We start from the raw sequence: 17,843 nt of genomic DNA on the forward strand, positions 1-17,843 counted from the left end.
CCAAGGCGACGCTAGCGTCATGGGGTTCGTGTGTCAAGTCACAGGCGGCTTTCCGAGAGGAGCGGCTTGAAGCGTGCTTTAAGGAAGTGGCCTCGACTCGAGGGTTCCCACCAGCGTTCTCTGTAGGGTCTGTCAGGTCACGTTACTCGTGAAATCCAGAGAAAGTGCTGTTTATGTAAAATCTTGTGAAGGCGAAAGTTTTGGAAACGCTAGCACTTGGGGAGAAAGTAAGGAAAAAGCCCTCAAAACTGGGATTGAGGAGAACTCCTTCAAGGTCTTGGCTTATTCATCAAGAAATGAGCTAGGGTTCCTAGGGTGCCTTTGTCCTCCATTGTGGTTAATAAAGTAAGGACTATGTTGGCTGCGGCTGCATACATTTAGTGATGGTCAGTATCAGTAGAGATTTGTTTCATCCAGCCTCTAGCAAATACCTTTTTTAGTGAGCTTTTGTGGTATATGGAAAGTTTATAAGCTATCCAAAAAATGGGAGGAGAGTTACTGGAAAATGACAGGTGAGCAAATGAAAGTCGGATATAGATAGATAGATATAGATCTATATGTGTGTGTGTGTGTGTGTGTGTGTGTGTGTGTGTGTGTCATATTAAAGAGTATTTTGAAAATAGGAAATAGAAAACTAGGTGAAAATTTCAGTGTTTAATATATGTGTAAGCTGACATTGAAGATAGTTTATAATAAAGAAGAACAGATGTAGTCATCATACTTGTACTCTTTCAAGTTAAATTCCGAAGATTCACAATAAGAATTTTGGTTTTAACCAGAGGCCTTTATATTGCCTTTATATTGCCTAATTATAACCCTGTACAGGTGTGGCTAATAATAGTTGTGAAATCAGACATTAATGGTCTGTAATACAGGCAAAACTTTAAAGAAATGGTTTCTTTGAAATGTCCAATAGAAAAATGAGCAAAACTGTAAGTTGTTTACTTTGCTTAATAGTTTTTTTTTCTCTTTTTTTTTAACCAATTTACAAAGCGAGGACACCAATATACTTAACACATCAATTAGGGTAATCTTAAAAAGAATGGCAAGCTAGACCAGATAGGAGCTAGGTAAAGGAAACTTGAGACTGAGTTTGTAGGAAGAGATTGAAGATAAAAGAAATGAGGTACCCTAGTTGATGTATCTAAAAGACAGCCATGTTAGATCATAGGAAGAGCTTTGGAACTTTTCAAATAGATGGAAAGTAAAACTACAGAAAAAAGTTTGACTTTATTGGAAACGGTGCCACATTGGAAGAAAAAAATAACATAGAAAGTAAAGCATTAAGAGGAATGAGTATGTGGAAGCGATTTGGAATTAGCTTTTGTGGAGGATTTGATAGGGAGCCAATTGAGAATGAATGAAGATTGGAGAACAACAGTAGTGAAGTGATTACTCCAAAGCAAACAGGAAAAAGATACTGGTTGGTTAAAAACTTGGCAATAAATAAATTGGACTTCATCAAAATTAAAACTATTCCTTAGTGAAAAAATCTGTTAAGGATGAATGAAAAACAAGTTACAGACTGGGAGAAACTATTTGTAAACCAGATATCTGACAAAATACTTGTATCTAGAATAAAGAACTCTCAAAAAACAGTAAAAGACTCGTATATCAACGGACACCATCAAGAGAGTGAAAGAAAATGTATAGAATGGGAGAAAATTTTTGCAAAGCCTGTATCTGATAAGTGATTACTATCCAGAATATATAAAAACTACAGCTCAACAATAACAAAACAACCCAATTCAAGAATGGGCAAAGGACTTGAATAGATAGTTCTCCAAAGAAGATACATGGATATGTAAATGGCTAATAAGCACATCAAAATATGCTTAACTGTATTAACCATTAGGAAGATGCAAATCAAAACCACAATGAGATACCACTTCATATATATTAGGATGACTATTTTTTCTAAAGGTGAAAAATAACAAGTGTTGGTGAGGCTGTGGAGAAATTATGCATTGATGATGGGAATGGAAATGGCGTAGCTGATGGGAAACAATTTGGTAGTTCCTCAAAAAGTTAACCATAGAATTACCGTATGATCCAATCCAGCAATTCTAGGTATATACCTCAAAGAATTGAAAGGAGGGACTCAAATAGATACTTATACACAAATGTGCATAGCAGCATTATTCACAATATTCAAAAGGTGGAAACCACTCAAATGTTCATCAACAGATGAATGGATAAACAAAATACGGGAGATACAATTTTATACATGTATAAAAGAAATTTGTTCAGCTGTAAAAAGGCATGAAACACATGCTACAACATGGATGGATGTTGGAAACTATGCAAAGTGAAATACACCAGACACAAAAGGACAAATATTTTATGATTCGACTTATATGAGGTCAAGTTCATACAAACAGGAAGTTGAATAGAGGTTACCAGAGACTTGGGAAAGCAGAAAATGGGGAGTTATTGTTTAATAGAGTTTCTCTTTGGGAGGATAGAACATTTTGGATATGGAGAGCGGTGGTGATTAAACAGCATTATGAATATACTTCATGTCATTGAACTGTACACTTAAACAAGGTTAAAATGGTGTTATATGTATATTTTATCACAATTTTTTTATAGAAAATCAAAAACCAATACACATAAAAATGAGCAAAAGACATGAAGATATAGTTCACTGAAGAGCATATACACGTGGCAAATAAGCTCAGGATGTGATGTTCAACATAACTAACCACTAGCAAATAGAAATTGAGACCACCAGATATCATTACACACCTATTAAAACAGCTAAAATAAAAAATAGTGACAAACCAATGCTGGCAAGGATGCAGAGAAACTGGATCGCATACACTTCTGGTAGGAATGCAAAATGGTTCAGTTACTCTGGGAAATTATTTGGCAGTTTCTTAAAAATTAAATATGCATTATTTTATGGTTGAACAATTGAACTAGGTTTCTATTCCAGAGAAATGAGAATTTATGTTCATACAAAAATGTACACCAATGTTCATAGCAGCTTTATTTGTGATAGCCAATAACAAGAGTCAACCAAAATGTTTATCAATAGGTAAATGACTAAACAAACTAGTACATCCATGCCAGGTAATACTACTCGAAATAAAAAGGAACAAACTCTTGATAGACATGACAAGTTGGATGGATCTCAAAAACATGTAAAGCAGAAAAAGCCAATCTCAAAGATCACATAATGTGGGATTCCACTTATATAACATGCTCGAAATAAGAAAATTTTAGAAATGAAGAACATATTAGTGGTTGCCAAGGGTTTGGGAAGATAGGGGGAAAGAGGATGATGGGTATGACTAGAAAGGGATAGCATGAGGGTGATCTTTGTGATGAAATACTTTTGTATGGTTATCAGTTGGGTTCTCAAGAGAAATAGAACAAATAGAAACAGAACCATGTGAGCTTTTTTATAAGGATTTGGCTCACACAGTTATGGAGGCTGAGAAGTACGAGGACGTGCAATTAGCAAGCTGGAGTCCCAAGAGAGTTATGGTATAGTTTTTGTCCAAGCATGGATTCTCTCTTACTGTCTTTTTGTTCTATTCAGTCCTTTAACGGGTTGGATGAGGCCCACACATATTGGGTAGGGCAGTCTGCTTTCCTCAGTCTACTTAGTCAAATGTTAATCTCATACAGAAACATTCTTATAGACACTCCGGAAAATAATATTTAAGCAAATGTCTGACCTTAAATATTATGATTCTGTGACCCAGTCAAGGTGACATAAAATTAACCATTACAGGTCCACCCCTTGTCAACTTGACACCTATACACATCTCCTTAAACCATATTTAATATCCAAATAAAGGCAATAACGATCATAATTCCACCTAACTATCCTACATACAACCAGAAACACTAACCTCTTCCCCAGAAAAGGAGGTAAAGCCTTTGTGTGATGTTTACTCTTCTTCTTGATGTCCTATAACTTAAATATTACGATGTAAAATTTACTTAAATACATGTTATGTTACATGATAAGGGAATAAGAGAGGAAAGAACACAAAAGTATTTGATATATATACATACATATATAAACATTTAATATACCTATATACTAAGCAAATATTTTTGTTATGTAAACTAAGCAAATATATTACACATATAAACATAACAAAATTAGGAAATGCTTATGACAATTACAGTCTTCATTTTTGTAACTGGTCATGTGGTTATAGATGGTATTTATAACAACTTTGCCTTCAGCAAGCACCTAGGCTGGTTGTGGTTCTCTGCCTTGCAGAGTGACGCAGACCTTCATTCGTGAAGAACTTGGACCATTAGTAGTTCTGCCTAGACTGGATTGTTGTAGATTTACATTGACATTAATCACAGGGCGTGGTAATACTGAGATGCCCTAAAGGATCTCTTGTAATCCAGACAGTACATTCCTTACCTCCATTGTGGAGTAGCAGTCCAGTTTCCCCTTGATAGGATCAGTCACCCCTGCCAGCACAGTGACTCCCTTCGTTGCATGTTTCATAGGTATGAGTTCAAAGTGGCCTAGTGACATTCTTAACTCCCAGTTCAATGGAATCCTTGTGTTTCCTGATGGAAGCATTCCTTCCTTTGCAACTGAATTCTAAGCCAGCAAAATATAAGGTCACGGGAATAGGGAACAAAAATTTTGCTACACAGGTCACTAGGGGTAGTGGTGAGTGATGTCACTCCCATTTCTACTCCTTGGTTTCTGGACCAGTGAAACTTGGCTGTGAGAGAAACAGCACCATATATCAGATGCTGATTGAGAGCATACCCAGAGTTCTGGAGAACTTTGGTCCAAGACCATCTGTAAACCAGGCTAGAGTCTTCTCTTCCTCAGTCAACTGATTGTAGGCCAACTCCCCATGAAGCCATCGGTGTAGGCTGGGAGATTGAAGGCAGTGTGGCAGGAGTGAGGATCATGGGCATTTGAGCCACTTCTATAGGCAACTTACTTGTGCCTTCAGGGCCCTCTTAGGCCGATCACATACTCGTATAAACAATTTCCATTTGATGATGGAGTGATGCTGTGCACACCACATTTTAGGCCTGGTGGGTCAGATCACATCCAGTTAAGCAACTGGATAAGCAACTCAGGTCACATGGTATCTTGGTGGCTCATGGTTATGTATTCAGTCTCTACTAAGGTCCAAGAGATATTTTACACAAGGAGAAAAGTATATCTGCCTGTGAATGTCTTACCAAAGAGTCTAGAGTAGTGGACACCTTTTGCTCACTGGGTCCAATGTCATCATCAATGTAATGGACCAGTGTGCTATCTTGTGGAAGAAAACAATCAAGACACCCAAGAATTAAATAATAACATCCAAGTTAGGGCTGGAGAGGTATAGTCCCCTGATGTAGGAGAGTGAAGGTGTCTTGCTGGCCTTGCTAGCTGGAAACAAACTGCTTCTGGTGGTCTTTACTAATAGGTATCAAGGAAGAAAGCATTTGCCGGACCAATAGCTGCATGCTAGGAACCAGAGGATGTGTTGATTTGCTCATGGAATGAAACCGCATCTGGTAGAGCCACTGCCATTGGAGTCTCCACCTAGTTAAGCTTATGATAATGTACTGTCATTCTCCAAGATTCATCTCTCTTCTGCACAGGTTAAATAGGTCAGTTGAATGGGGATGACCACCACTTCTGCATCTTTCAAGTCCTGAATGATGCCACTAATCTCTGCAATCCTCTTGGGAATATGGCATTTCTTTTTGTTTACTATTTTCCAGGATTGAGGTAGTTTTAATGGATTCCACTTGGTCTTTCCCACTTTAATAGCCCTCACTTCACATATCAGGGAACCAGTGTTGGGATTCTGCTAGTTGCTGACTATATCTGTTCTGATATAACCACAGAACAGGTTAGGGGACACACTTTGGCCGACTGAGAGACAGAGTTGAGCTACAATTCCATTGATCATTTGGCCTCCGTGCTCTGACTGGTGGATCGCAAGATGTTTTGGATCTCCTGGAATTAGTGTCAGTTCTGAGTCAGTATTCAGTAGTCCCTGGGGGCACTGATAATTTTTCTCCCCAATGCATAGTTACCCTTGCAAAAGATTGTAGGTCAGTTTGGGGGAGGCTGGGAGACCGATGAACAGTATAAGTTTTGGCAGTATACTGGGATCCTTCCTCAAGAGTACCCAGCGTCCTCCATTCAAGGAGTTCTGAGTCTATAAACTGGGTCAAGCCTGGGAATTGATTGAGGGGCTATGACTCTCTCTTTTTTATGATTAGCATTAGATTTGGTTCATTTGACTTAGAACTTTTCTGCTTATATAGATCAAGTACTAATTTAGTAGGCTTCCTATCTATTTCACTCCTAGGAACAACACGAGCAACTAGCCAACTCCATAGATTTCTGCAAGTCAGACTATTTTGATTGCTGCTTTGACTGATGTCAATTATGGTAACAACACCTACCTTGCCTTGGCAACAGAGGACTGCCTCTTGACCCCTTATGCCCCAAGATCCAATTACTCCCATTGCATTTAGGTTTTCCAGTTCAGTGACTTCAGTCCCTGCCGAAAGTTCTGGCCTATAGAGAAGAACAATCACTGAGTTCTTCAAAGATGTTGGGGCTCCCCTCACAAATTGATTTCTCACACTAGTGGTGAAAGTCATGTTTTCTGGACCCTCCTAATGTGGATAGGTGTGTATAAATGACAAATCCTCTCTAACAATTCAGTCTCTGTAAGCCTTTAAATCCCTTCCTCTAAATTAAACCAAGACAGGTCTAGCATTTCTAATTTGCTCACTGTGGGTCAATGGGTATTATTAAGTGTAGATAGGAGAAGAGAAATACCTCTAAGCTGGGCATTCCAACACTAAGATATTTGGAAGACTAGGAGGGAACAAGAAAAGAGGCTGTGAAGAAGCTATTAGTGTAGAAAGAAGGAACCCAAGAAAGTATGGAATCCTGGAAGCCACATGAAGAAAATACTTAGCTGTATCACCTATGACTAAGTTGTCTAATCAGATGAGGATTGAGAACTGACTACTTGATTAAACAGCATAAAGCTAAGCAGTTAGATGGAATGATGAATATTGAATCCTGATAGACTCAAAAGAAAATGGGAAAGAAATTGGTGATAGTAAGTATAAACAACTCTTTCAAGGAGATTTGCTAGTGAAAAGGGGAAAAAAAAAGGGGTTGTAGCTGTAAAGCAAAGGAAGATCAAACAAAACTTTTGGTTTAAGAGAAAAAGCATATTTGTTGGCTAATGGAGAAAAAGTCTAAGAAGGGGGAAATTATTGGTTCTGGAGAGAGAAAGAAGAACTGCTGAGACAATGCCATTGAGTAGATAGAAAAAGATCTAGTACAGAAATGGAGGGATTTCCTTTTGCTGGGAGTATGAACGAGTTCACTCAGTAACAGGGGAGACAACAGCTGCAGGTAGCTGGGTGAGTGTTGTTGTGGGAGTCTGCAGACGTTCTCATCTGATTGCTTCTTTTTATCAGTAAAATAGAAGGCAAGGTCGTCACTTGAGAGCGAGACTAAAAGAACAGCTGGAGATTTCAGGAGACAGGTGGAGCTATATAATAGTTGTTTAGGAAAATGGAAATACAGTGTGATTCCTAGGCAGCATTAAAGGCCCATTTGAAGTTAGAGATCATGAGAACAATGTGTTTATTTGTTTCCTGCAGACATATTTCCATGCACTGGTGCAAGCATGGAATAGGCAAGAGAGTTGGACATAACCAGGGTTGTAGTTGAGCCAAGTACAAGGAGACAAAAGAAGGGCAAGAGTTGAGTGTATGGAAAGAAGTGATTATAATTGACCATACAATTTAGATAAGGATAAAATTTAAGATATTAGAGGTGAGAGACAATGAAAAGATTTTAGAATTAATGAATTGCAGGTTCTGGTGGGGTCAGAGGGTTGGAATTTTCCAGTTTCCCAATAGAGGTAGTGAGCTAGAGAGGTGATGGTGGTCAGAAAGTGGAATGCCTCAGATTGAGATGACTGAGAGGCAATAGTTATTGGGAGTCATAGGGCCACGTGAGTAAGCAGCTGGAGTAAGTTGGAAGATAAATCGTGGAGGAGAGGAGGTCAAGGCACTAAGTGACAATATATTAGATGAATCAACTGAGAATTATGACAGGGATAGGGTTTGAAACTGTCCAGGAGTTAGGGACTGAAATCTCTGAGGAATGGGAGTGCAGTGGTATGGAGACTGGCCTGGGGATCCTTTGGGCACTGCAGCAGGAAAAAGGGGTAGTTCTATAGTTTGATGTCATAAAATATAAATGGGCATGTTTATGGAGGAGAGAGTAAGATGGTTTGGAAGGAGCAAAATGGAGCGAGAATGTCATCTCCATCTGTGGCCTAGTAGTCGTAGAATTTGGGCTACTACTCAGGCAAAGGTGAGGGCTGCAGGGTTGATCAGGTTTTAAAGCAAGAAGTGAAGGGAATGTTCCGAGAAGGCAAGTTTGCTGATGATTGAGTCTCAGAGGGCACATCGGAAAGATTCCAGGTGTTGAACAGGCTATGAAAAGGGTCAGAAAAGGGGATGTTCAGAGTTTTATGGGAATTAGAGTCCCGAAGATGAGAGTTGACTGGATTTTTGTGCCAACTGAAATCAACAGGCATAAAGGGCATAGTGTGATTAATCTCGATGAAAACCTTTGATAAAAGCTTTCAGAATTGAAGCTATAATGAAACAAATGTGCATCCTCAGTGCCTATTCAAGGACAAGCTTGGGTTTCAGATTAGTCATGAGTGAAATGCCTGTTGGCAAAATGTCTGCCTTGTAAAGGGCACAGAGTGGTATGTGAATTTACGAAGGAATCTGGAGATGCTGAAGAAAATCTCGGTTTATTATTCATTACCTTTAATTTACATCATACAGCAGCTATTTTTGCTAACTCAAAGACTTTCATTATCATAAGAGGGACCTTTCTCTAAAGTTCGGTAGTAAGTTTCTGCCCTCTCACCTGAGAGGAGTTTAGATAGCAGTAGCATCTTGTTGATTTATAGACACTTTACCTAGTATTACATTCAAATAAAATTGGAAACTTGAAATTTAAAACATCCCAAAGATCAAAGGAGTTGTAACTGGCTAACATGAATTCAAAATAAAAAAAATGGCAGAGAACTCCAAACCTAAATAATGGACATAAATAGGCAGTACGCAGCACTCAATAATTATTACATAATGAATTTTGATTTTAGTAAAAATCCTTTTGGGAGATATGCTTGTTTGGAATATATCAATATTTTAAAAGAGATTTGACAAGAAATAAGTTCTTTAGTGGAATTATAAATCTTTAGCAATTATACATGTTAGCTTCCTTTACTGTAACTGGAATATATATATACATATGTATATGTATATATATATATATATATATATATATATATATATATATATATACAGCTGATGAAGAGTTTTCTTAAGATGATGTGGATATTACCAATGTGTCGGTCATTAAATATTTCAAATAATATTTTATTGCCTTATTTCCAAGGTTTTGTACATACTCCTTCTCAAGCATGTATCAACAGGGGATTTTATTTCTTAGAACAAACTGTGATAGTCTGTTATAGGCTTCAACGTAATAGAAAGTATTTGTAGTTTAGGAAGATGGTGCTTGAGTTGGCTTTAGTTATAAAGTACTCTCATGAAAAGAGCAAGCCAGAATGTTTATTTTAATGTCCGTTCTAGCTCTAAAAAGTAGACAGTAGTGGTGGTAAACAAAGAAAGTATTAGGAACAAAGCAGGCCAAGTTACTTTTCTTTTTTTAAGTATCGCGTAGACCTTTTTTCTTTTAGCTGCAGATTAATGAAGAAGAAATATTACTGTTTTTCAAAACAAACCAAACTGATTGCCTCTACTCCCTCTTTTATGTTGTGACCTTAGGTAAGTTACATGTGCATACTTGGACCTCAGCTTCCTCGTCTGCAAAATGAGGAACAGCTCTTATTTTCAGGGATGTTTGTGTGGTTTAAATAATCTAGTGTACACCAAGTAGCTATCATATATTGGCACACAGGAAATGTCTTTCCCCTCTTTTATCATTCAGTGGTTGGGGGAAGGGAGGGTTGAATAGGTAGAGCATAGGGGATTTTTATGGCAGGGAAACTATTCTGTATGATACTGTTCTGTATGAAACTATTCTGTATGATAATGATGGACACATAATGCATTTCTTATACCTGTAGAATAAACAATACAAAAAGTAAGCTCTAATGTAAACTATGGACTTTATAATGTATCAATATTGGTTCATCAATTGCAACAAATGTACCACACAAATACAAGTTGTTAACAATAGGGAAAAATTGGGGGTGAGGGAGTATGAAAAAACTTTCTGGGGAATTTTTGTGTAGCCTAAAACTGCTTAAAAACACCTGTTAAGAAAAACCAAACACATTTTGAAAGACGTTATTTACCTCATTCATCTATCCTCAGCCCTGGAATCTTTATTATAACATCATGTAGGGTCTGTTGATTCTGTGATTTAATTTTACCATGCTTACAGATGAATAAGTTCACCTGTTATTGTTTCATTGATGCACGAGCTTCGAGTGTGCTTGCATCAGTTCTGTTGCCCCTCAGTCACGTGTGGGTACACAGAAGGCCTAATTGGGAGCCTGCACATGCAGTCCATATATTATAAAACAGGAACACTGAACTTGGGAATCCACTGTTTTTATAGCAAGCAGTAAGGAAGCCTGTTCTTTGTGTGGGTTGGGTGCATTACCCTCTCAAAATTATTCCCTGCGAACACGGCTCTCAGAAATGGCCTGGGCAAAGGGTAGTGGTCAGGGCTTTGCATTCTTGGCTCACCCTGCAAGAATGTACAGGATGCTAACTGCTCACGGCAGATTGCGTCTCTGAATAGGTCCTTTCGGTGCTGGTTTGTCTTTCTAACAATACTTAGGGCAAGACATTCTTCACATAAGGCTTTCTACAAAGCAAATATGCATTTTCATGCACAGTTGGCTACAAAATTAAATATCAATTCTTTACAAATGGCATACTGCTGTGAATTTCCACTTCCTCCTTAATAAAGTATTCTTCTCTATTTTGGTCCAATCTAGATTTATTTTCTTCCAAGTCCACCTAACCTTCTTTTGGATGGTTCCATGCAAATCTGGAATGGTGGCATTTTTTTGTATTGAAGACCTTATTACTATTTGCAGAAATTTCTTTTCTCTTTTTCTTAATTAAAGTTTATTGGGGTGACAATTATTAGCAAAGTTACATAAGTTTCAGGTGTACAATTCTGTAATACATTATCTATATATCACACTGTGTGTTCACCACCCAGAGCCAGTTCTCCTTCCATCACCATATATTTGATCCCTTTTACCCTCATCTACCACCCCTTTTCCCCCTTACCCTCTGGTAACCATTAAACTAGTGTCTGTGTCTATGAGTTTTTGTTTCTTCACTTGTTTGTCTTGTTCCTTTATTGTTTTCAGTTTTTTTTTAAATTAAAGTTTATTGGGGTGACAATTGTTAGTAAAATTACATAGATTTCAGGTGTATGGAATTGCAGAAATTTCTTTACCTGTGTATTTGCAGTTCCTAGAGCTTACTTCAAATACGGTCTTTTTCTCATATGATTGCTGTGTACCTTGTTTTCTTTGCCATGCCGTGTTTTCTGCGATGGCAAAGGCTATGGTCTACTCCCTTTGACAGGAAAACTTGCTTTCTGTTTAATATTCATACTGAAAACAGAACCACAGTGGGCAGAAACATGGCCTCCTTAATCCTTCCTGGGTGACATTATTAGATAATCTTCCACTTACCTGTGTCAGTACCAGGGACATTGTTATTTAATAATTTATTCTCAGTATTGTGTGGGTTGTGAAAATGCATGGAAATCGGATTTGATATCCAATCTACAGATATTTTATAAAAATGAATGTCCTTACTAAATAAAATGGGATAAAACTAAATTGAGTGCCCATAGTTTATAACTAACATTTATGTAATAAAGGCTGTGGAATGCTTATATAATTTCGAATCAAATCAATACTCTTTTGTCCTCCAAAATAATATTTCAGTCACATATGTTGATTTAATTATTGCTATTAGCAAAGTTGATAGAATTGACTTACATCTCTTCCTTTTCTTTGCTTGTTCCTGTTGTTTATTAGAAAGCAATGAGGACTTACAATAGCTTGCATTATCTGTGAGCACAGAGAGAAATTAAGAAACTCACCACACCTCATGCTAATTGTTCTAAAACTCCAGTTTTATTTTGCTGATTCAGAATTGACCAGGTATATCCCTTTTGGGGGGTTATGCCCAGTGGAATATCAAAGTGTCATTACATTTTAAGAAGTGGAGTAAATTTTTACTTCTCTATTTTTACTTCTCCTGTCATAAGTAACTCCCTGGATAGAAGTTACATATATCCAGAAACTGCATTAACATTTTAAGGCCACTTTTGTGCTAGCTAATACATTATACTTTCATCATACTAAAATAGCATCTGGATGGACATCCCACTGGGCTTTCAGAGGCAGAGGAGTATAGCAAGGTAGTGTTATTTGGAATTAGAAACATGAGCTCAACTGGGGAGTTAGACTGCCTGGGATTAAAACCCAGTGTCACAATTTACAAGCTATTTGACCTTGGGAAACTTAATCTCTAGGCTTTAGGCTTCTCATATGATGGTAATAAACATAGAATATGGGGATTTGGGGATGATTAAATGAGATAATCCAGGGAAAACACTTAGCTTAAGTGCCTGTCACCTAATATTCATTCTATAAATGAGAACTCTTATTATTTCTTGGGATTACAATAATATAATATATTAATCATAGTGATACTTAATGAGTGCTTGCGATGAACTTGGCACTGCATTTTCACAAACATTGATTTGTTTAGTTCTCACCACAATCTGAGGTGGTGATCTTCACATAGAGGGCCGTATTATCAAGTCAGACCCACAACAATCACAGATCTTACCCTGCATCAAGCTTTACTAGTATTCGTCATAGGTAATCATGGCCCAGGGTTAGCAGGGAGGGCTCTGAGACCACCATCACAGATCTCCAAGTCCTTTCTTGCTGCATCAAGATTCACTCTCGCACAGATTAATGTATGACGTTTCTAAATAAGTAATGCAAGTTGCTATATTACTTACACAAAAGGGAGCTTTTTCAGTAATGACACATTTCTATTTTATACTTAGACAGTTACTACTTTACACGACATTTTCCAGTACCATGGGGGAGGAGGGTAAAGCCTTAGGTTCAAGATTTGACTACTCTAAGCAATCAAAACAGACCACGTATATCCCGCTAAAGTCTTTCCATAGATAGGGCCTGTATTAGTCGGCTAGGACTGTCCTGACAAGACACCACAAACTAGGAGGCTTAAACAACATACATTTATTTTCTCAGTTCTTGAGGCTGGAAGTCCCAAGACCAAGTGCAGTCAGGGTTGCTTTCTGATGAGGTCATTCCTGCTGTCTTGTAGACGCAGTCTTCTTCCTGTGTCCTCACATGGCCTATCCTTTGTGCCTATGCAGAGAAATAGAGCGATCTCGCTTGTATCTCTTCTTCTTCTTATGAGGACAATAGTCCCATCAGCTTTAGATCCCACCCTGATGACTTCACTTAACTTTTATTACCTCCTTATAGGCCCCATTTCAAAACATAGTCACATGGGGGGTTAGGTCTTCAATGTATGAATTTTAGGGGGACCCAGTTCAGCCCATAACGAGGACTCTTTCAATAGCATCATTTGGTGAAAGGATGATTTGGCATAATTAACTTTGTTCCAAGTTTCCCAGGAGGTTTGCCATTGTCATTTTCATAAGGAGATTTAACTAGGTCAACTTCCTTCTTTCCTGGGGGGCCTCCCTTTAGTAAAAGGAGAGAATGGGTTGCAGGAATACTGCTCGCTAGTTTCTTTCCAGGCAGGCATAATATTATTCCTATTCTAAGGTTGAAGAAATTGAGACACAGAGAGGTTAAGTTGTTAGTGTATAAAGTCAACCAGCTAGTAAATGATGAAGCCTGCATCAAAAAGATTATGGTTTACTGACTTCCCTCCTACTTGAGGCACTAAATTGCGTAAATATCCCCCAACAAATTCAGATTTAATTTCTTAATAACTTAAAATTTGAAAGAAGATATTCCAGTCAATATATAAAATACACAAATACATAGCAATTGAAAGAGAACATTGTTCCAACCTGGTTTTCTAGTTTTCCTTTTATGGGAATGGCACCACCATGTAGTTATATAAACCAGAAGTCTTGGACTTGCCTGAGAACACTTTCCTCTTCTTCAGCCCCATATCCAGTACCTGATAACAAATTCTGTTGTTCCTACCTCCTAAAGAACTCTGCAAGTAATTTCCTTCACTCCACTTTCCCCCACCCCCTCGTCTAGGTACTGTCTTCTATTACAATGATACATTTTCAGGTAAGAAAACAACCTATACCAGCATAATCTTAAAATATGGTCTCCATACCTCTTGCAAAGTGATCTTTAAAATTCAAATCTGATCATGTCATTCCTCTCTTAAAATAAGAGCAGAAGTCTGTATTCTGGTCTGTGAGACGCAGCACGGTCTAGCTGTAGGTCATGCTGTCCCCCTCCTCCGTATTCTCCGTACTCCAGCCACAGTGGCTATTTTGCAAACTCTTGTAATTTGGTGCCTCCTCCTTCCAAATAGTTTTTGCATATGCTGTTCTCTTAGTTTCCTCTCCCTTTTGCTTGGTGGTTTTTAAAATTTATCCTTCTGACCTCAGTTCAGTTATGTTTTCTCCTTAATGAAGCCTTCCTTCTCTGACCGGTCTGACAAGGCCAAATTCCCTAGTCCCACAGCATGAACTCTAGGTAATTTCACTGAGAAACAGTTAATTTAGAATCAATTCCATAAAGGACCACTTGGCTAAAAATAAATTTGGTGAAAGCCAATTTGCTGAAGACTAGTTCAGCATTCTGATCTAGGATAGTTCTTTGCAGCTCTCTTCCTGGAAGGAGCAGAGACAAGTATAGGCGTAGTCAAAGAGAGTAAACTGCGTTTAAGAAGAAGCCCACCATTTACTTACATTGGAGAACTGGGCCATTGGGCATCAGAGAAGGGTTTGGTATCTGAAACTTGAAAACATAAAATTGACATTCAGCCCAAACAGATGGTCAAATTTGGGGTTAAAGAGCTGTGATGAAAGGATTGTATCACAACTTCCGTGAAATGAAGACTTCAGAAAATCCTCAATAACTCAGTGAATTGGTCATTGGGTGAAATGATGATTTGGCAGACTACTCTTCGTCAAATTGATTTTCTAGAAATTGGCTTTTGGCGAACTAGCTTTCAGTGAATTGTCTGTTAGGGAATTCAGAGAATCAGTCATTGGGAAAATTGACTTTTGGCAAATTGGCTTTGTGCAAATTGATTTTTGGCAAACTGGCCTTCTTACAGCATCATGTGTCTCACCTTGTAGCATTTTTCATAGTTAATGTTTTCCATTTGTTTTATGATTATTGGATTTGTGGTGCGCTCCCCCACTGCTCAGAAGCTTCACCAGAGGAGAGGCAGTATCTATTTTTATTCGCCATTATATTCTCAGCTCCCAGCGTAGTGTCTGGCACATAGTGAGTATGCAATAAATAGTATATGTAGAATGTATGAAAAAAATAACACTTTGCTACAGAGAAAAATGGAATAAAAATGGATTTTGGGCACCAGTCAGTGGGGCTAATTACCATATATCTAGAGGAGCTGATATATGAAGCTGTTGCTTTTAGATAAGTACCTATATGCATGCTGTATATATGAGGTCTAACAATTAAGTTTGCGAACTCATCCTAGAAAAAAATGCTACATACCTCATATTGATACGGTCACCTTTGAAGTACTCCCCTTGGGAAGCTATGCACTGACGCCAGTGCCTAGTCCACCCTTCAAAGCAGTTTTGGAACTGTTTTTCTGGAATGGCCATCAGAGCTGTCATCATATGACCCTTGATGTCCTGAATGTCATCAAAATGTTTCCCTTTCAATATTTCCTTTCTCTTTGGGTAAAGAAAGAAGTCATTGGCATCCAGATCAGGTGAGTAGGGAGGGTGTTCCAATTCAGTTATTTGTTTACTGACTAAAAGCTCCCTCACAGACAGTGCCGTGTGAGCTGGTGCATTGTCGTGATGCAAGAGCCATGAATCGTTGGCAAAAAGTTCAGATTGTATAACTTTTTCATGCAGCCTTTTCAGCGCTTCCAAATAGTAAACTTGTTTAACTGTTTGTCCAGTTGGTACAAATTCATAATGAATAATCCTTCTGATATCAAAAAAGGTTAGTAACAGCTGTGCAACAAGTTCGTGAACTTAATTGTCAGACCTCATATATGAGATGGTACCATTTTAACTTAGTAATAATAGCTAAACTTTATGTATCACTAACGTTATGCCAAACTTTACAGATAATGAGATAGGTAGAGGGTCAGGTAATTTTCCCAAGATGAGATACGTAGAAAGTGATCCGGGGATTCCAACCAAGATCTGCCTTACTTCAAAACCCACGTAATTTCCACTACACCACACTGCCCTTGTACGATATTGTAAGGTAGGGACAATAATGATGGTGCTGCAAATGGGATGTTTGTTCTCAAGCACATACTGTGCAGAATGTGAAGGAAAGCAACGTTTCTGCTAAGGCATCAATGTCGGTGAAGGATACAAAGGAGAGAGTTAGAGGCCCATGGTGAGTAGAGCCTGTTTAACTCAAGGGAGTAATATGTTACCTTAGCCATTTTCAGAACAGCAGTATATCAGCAGCACAGTCATCTTTGGTTTGAAAATAGGACTGACTGAGAGGCTGTTCCTGAGAACATGCCTTTGAATTTACCTCCAGAGATTGGGCGTACACTTGAAAGAGACTCACTTTATACATCAAATGAAAGATGAAACCACTGCTTCTTATAAAAATTCTTTTCTCAATAAGATGAAAATGGTTGATTGTTGCTAAGGACTTTATGAAGAATGTTAATAGCTATAGACCCAAACTGGAAGGTTCAAAATGATTCATGCAATGTTTCATAAAGTTTCATCAGCAGTTTTAATTGGCCTTGTAGGGAATTGTTAATTTCATCAAATTCTATAGAGGCAACAGGAATGGATTCATGTATATTTCTTTCAACACATTCTGCTTGCTATTTTTCTCCTGTTACCACCTAAGGGGACTGCTGCTGTTAGGATAAAAAGTTAAACATATTGTTAGTCATATTCATTGTTAAAATTTACTTTGCATTAAATACAAGCTCTTCTCCCTGTATGTACGAAAAGCATGACTACCACAAAAAATAAACATAGATGCATCTTAAGATCTGTGCACTTTTTGTTGTAGACACAGTTGAAGAAGATATAAATTTGGGCCCCAAATACTTAGAAAGAATCCAATGCATAGTTTACTAACAACATTTTTTTTTTAAATAAAATTTTTGTATTTTGGATGGAGGCAGAATTTGAAAATTGCCTTTCTTTTTAGAATTGTCTCTAGCCTTTCGCCACTAAAAAAAAAAAGAAGAAAAAAAATTTCACTGAACTAGTTCTTTTCCTAACTCTCCAGATGCATGTACACACAATGACATAAATTTGTGACCAGGATTTGTTGTCTGATGATACAGAACTGTGCCTTTTAACGTATTTTTTGGTAGAATAGCAGTAAAAGCTGTACATTTCCTTTTGTCTCTGTATGAATAATGCTGCCTCATTAATGTGGTTTTATCTGTGAAGGAACTAGTCTGGATCTTCATATCAATCTTTTATAACTTTTTAATAACATAGCTCAAGGTGGGATTATATGACAGAGGAAATTACTTCCAAAGAAAGCAATAATGAAGACATTAGTTACTGCATAAGGTTTGCTATGCTGCAGAAGCTT

General features: G+C 37.8%; 1 long non-coding RNA gene and 1 pseudogene across 1 annotated transcript; both read right to left on the minus strand.

Annotated features, from left to right (window-relative positions):
* Nucleotides 1-4,729: 4,729 nt before the first annotated feature.
* LOC141572864 (uncharacterized) lies at nt 4,730-6,609 on the minus strand (annotated as a pseudogene).
* A 6,714-nt stretch (nt 6,610-13,323) lies between these two features.
* On the minus strand, nt 13,324-16,005 carry LOC141572828 (uncharacterized). The gene is made up of 3 exons (XR_012498320.2): nt 15,795-16,005; nt 15,017-15,065; nt 13,324-13,475 (listed from the first exon to the last, which is right to left on the minus strand). It is a non-coding gene; the product is annotated as an uncharacterized LOC141572828 (long non-coding RNA).
* Nucleotides 16,006-17,843: the final 1,838 nt, after the last annotated feature.

The sequence above is a fragment of the Rhinolophus sinicus genome, chromosome 15 (genome assembly GCF_057876585.1).
Source record: "Rhinolophus sinicus isolate RSI-liver-muscle chromosome 15, RSI-T2T, whole genome shotgun sequence".
NCBI lineage: Eukaryota > Metazoa > Chordata > Mammalia > Chiroptera > Rhinolophidae > Rhinolophus > Rhinolophus sinicus.